This window comes from Gossypium hirsutum, chromosome A12, assembly GCF_007990345.1.
Source record: "Gossypium hirsutum isolate 1008001.06 chromosome A12, Gossypium_hirsutum_v2.1, whole genome shotgun sequence".
NCBI lineage: Eukaryota > Viridiplantae > Streptophyta > Magnoliopsida > Malvales > Malvaceae > Gossypium > Gossypium hirsutum.
The window spans coordinates 53,628,940-53,632,778 of record NC_053435.1 but is presented as its reverse complement, the minus strand read 5'-3'; the positions used below and the strand labels follow the sequence as shown (position 1 = coordinate 53,632,778).

The window sequence follows — 3,839 nt, the reverse complement described above, 5'->3', positions numbered from 1 at the left end:
ATATTCCAGGATATTGATTCAAGTATTGATGTGCTTATTCAGAGGAGAAAAAGTCCCTGTCTAAGAGTAGATCTGGCATAATTAAGCGGAGTTGATTGCACGCCTAGACATAGAGTGACATAATTTTGCCGGATTTGGGTGAAACCTAATAAAGGAATCCATAGATCAAGTTAATGCAACACTAGGGGTTTTAATTAGAAAGAGATTTCAATTAATCAACCTAGGGTTAGATGTTGTTAGCCTCAAGAGAGATAATAATATAACTTAGGGATTTCTACGGATCAAGTCAAATGAATAAATCGTCTAATTCAGAGTCATTAACAAGTGAAGTCTAGATGGATTTTTCCCTTGGCTATTGTCCAAATCTTTTAGTTTTCCCAAAAGTTATTTCCCCAATTTACTTTCTGTGCATTCTTAGTTTAGTAATTAGTTTAGATAAAATAAACCCCTTTATTTTTAGGCTAGATAATAAAAATAAAGTTAATACTAGTACTTTTAGTTCCTTTGGGTTCGACATCCCGGTCTTGCCATAAGCTATACTACTGTTCGATAAGGTGCACTTGCCTTTGTCGTGATAATAGCTAGTTTTCAATAACGGTCATTCATGAATTATAAAACTTATCGCGATCTATATCACATCAAGTTTTTGCCGCCGTTGCTGCGGAACTAAGATATTAAGAACACTTAATTTTTATTACTTTAGCCATTTATTTTATTGCAATTTAACTTTCATTTTGATTTTTGTTACTAAATTTTCTTTTTACTTCTGGCAGGTTTTTATAGTTTATGACTAGAAGAAACCCGTCAAGACCATTATTTTTTAATAGTGAGATTGAACACACAGCTCACAGAAATCGAAGAGAAATAAGGTGAAGCTTAAGATACATAGAGGAAGGGCAAGAGGACGATATTCACACCACAAACAAGGAGATGGCTGAAAATCAGGAAAACCCGCTACCTCCTGCGATTGCTGCCAATCTAGTAAATCAGAATCCTGCTCCACACACTATGTATGATTATGCTAAACCTACTTTAACAGGAACTAAGTCAAGTATAGTTAGGTCGGCTGTTGCTGCAGATAGTTTTGAACTGAAACCTAACACAATTCAAATGATCCAACAGTTTGTTCAGTTTGATGGTTTGCAAGATGAGGACCCAAATGCTTATTTGGTGAATTTCTTAGAGTTTTGCGACACTATTAAGATCAATGACGTTTCTGATGATTCCATTCACCTTCGGTTGTTTCCCTTTTCGTTGAGGAAGAAAGCTAAACAGTGGTTGAACTCCTTACCATGAGGTCAATCACTACTTGAGAACAAATGACTGAAAAATTCTTACTTAAATATTTCCCACCTGCTAAAACAGCTAAGTTGAGGAATGACATCTCTTCTTTTGTGGAGATGGATCTCAAAACACTCTATGATGCATGGGAGAGATGCAAGGATTTATTGAGAAGGTGCCCTCACCATGGGTTACCTCTATGGTTGCAGGTTCAAACGTTTTACAATGGCGTGAACCCCTCAACAAGGCAACTTATCGACACAGCTGCCGGTAGGATTATCAATAACAAAACACCTGAAGTGGCTTACAAATTTGTTGAAGAGATGTCACTAAATAATTATCAGTGGCAAGTCATGAGAACAAAGCTGACAAAAGCAGCCGGTGTTTTCAACCTCGATGCGGTTACTATGTTATCTATCCAGGTAGAACTGTTAAATAAAAAGATTGATGTTTTGTACGGTACTACTCAGGTACATCCCGTAATGAGGTGCGATTCTAATAGAGGAGGAGTACACACAGAATATCAATCCTTCAACCCCAACATCAAGGAGGAACAAGTCCTATATATGGGTAACCATAATTCTAGATCTGAAAATAACCCATATAGTAACACATATAATGCATTTTGGAGGAACCATCCCAATTTCTCGTGGGGTGGTCAAGGGAATCGAAGGCCACAACATCCTCTGGGTTTTCAACAACCACCTTACTAACAAGAAAAGAAGCTGAACCTTAAGGAGATGCTAACAAAGTTTATCTTGGTGTCAAAAACTCACTTTCAGAATACTGAAACAACAGTTAAGAATCAACAAGCATCGATCCATGGGCTCGAAACTCAGATAGGACAGCTTGCCAAACTAATTTCTGAACGACTATAAGGTAGTTTGCCAAGTAATACTGAATCTACCCAAGGGAACAACTCAACGCGATTACCGTTCAAGATAAGGAGGGGTTAGTTGAACCTGAACTAGAACCGAGGCAAGGAATTGTGTTAAGTAAAGGTAAAGGTGAGGTGGACCACAATGAGCAAAAACCGGTAAGTAGAGAGTACAAACCTCGTGTGCCATACCCCAATGTGACAAGGAAAGACCACACGGATTAACAATTTGGTAAATTTCTTAAACTATTAAATAAATTGCATATTAACTTACTGTTTATTAAAGCTCTTTCGCAGATGTCAAACGTAGTTAAATTTTAAATGAGCTTTTAGCAAATAAGTGGAAGTTGGATGAGGCGTCGCATGTGGAGATGAATGTAGTTTGCTCAGCCATTCTGCAGAATAAGCTGGCCAACAAATTGAAAGATCCAAGGAGTTCTACGATTCCTTGTTTAATTGGTAGCTTAGATGTTAGTAATGCTTTGGTTGATTTAGGGGCTAGTATTAATGTCATGCCCTATAAAATGTTTAAACAACTAGGCCTTGGGAAACCCAAACAAACTAGGATGAGCATTCAGTTAGCAGATAAAACAATTAGAATTCCTAGAGGCATTATTGAAGATGTACTCGTTAAAATTGACAAATTTATATTCCCAATCGATTTTATTGTTCTAGACATAGAAGAGGATAGTGACGTGCAGTTAATTTTAGGAAGGCCCTTTTTAGCAACTGCTAGAACGAATTGATGTTGGTACAGGTGAACTCACACTTCGTGTGGGTGATGAAACAATCACTCTTCAAGCTCAAAATTCTACTAATACTGATCATGTGGTGCAACCTTCTTTGTAGGAAACATGTTCGAAAAGCATAAATGAGCCTTGTTCAAGTAACAATAAGGGACCCATCCGTGAAGAACGAAAGCTACAAATCGTGAAAATAGATGAATGGTGGACACGAAAATCGAGAGCACACGATAGACCAAAACCACGCCATAACGAGCTCAATGTTTCACCAAATCAACTTAAGGTTGGAGACAAAGTACTACTAGATGCAGTAGACCCTCGCATTGCCACTTCTAAACCTAATGGAGCAATCCCTCTTACAGTACTTAGCATTTTTCCATACGGTACAGTCGAGGTAATTCATCCCAAATTCGGCACTTTTAAAGTAAATAATACTCGTCTAAAACCTTATTTTGATGAGATTGATAGCAGGAATGAGGAGTATAAACTCCTCGCACCACCATGACCACGCAACAAGAGAGGAAAGTCATGCTTAGACTCTAAATAAGCGCTCCTCGGGAGGCAACCCGAGCACTAACAGTGTTAACTTCTTTGAATTTTAGTTTTTAACATCTAATTCTCTAACTGAGTCCTTAACCACAGGTTGTCCAAATCCACACGACCAGGCAAACGGGTGTGCCTTAGGCCGTGCTCATACCATGGGCGTCACCTGTGTCTAGAAGCCATGGTTGAAACTAAGAAATTAACACGAGGGTGTGACATGCCCGTGCCCACCACCTATGCTCGAGACTATGAAATTAACATGGGTGTGTGCATCCATACACGAGCATGGGAGAAGTGAACGAAGCAAGACACGGCCATGTGCACCAATACGCCCAAAGAACACGGGCGTGGGCTGAATTTTAGATGCGCCCAAATTTGAAAATCACGAAACACAT

At 38.8% G+C, this 3,839-nt stretch overlaps 1 non-coding gene across 1 annotated transcript; it reads right to left on the bottom strand.

The window, feature by feature from the left end:
• Positions 1-1,367: 1,367 nt before the first annotated feature.
• LOC121211736 (small nucleolar RNA R71) lies at positions 1,368-1,474 on the bottom strand. Its single transcript, XR_005906954.1, has one exon. It is a non-coding gene; the product is annotated as a small nucleolar RNA R71 (small nucleolar RNA).
• Between the last annotated feature and the right edge of the window lie 2,365 nt (positions 1,475-3,839).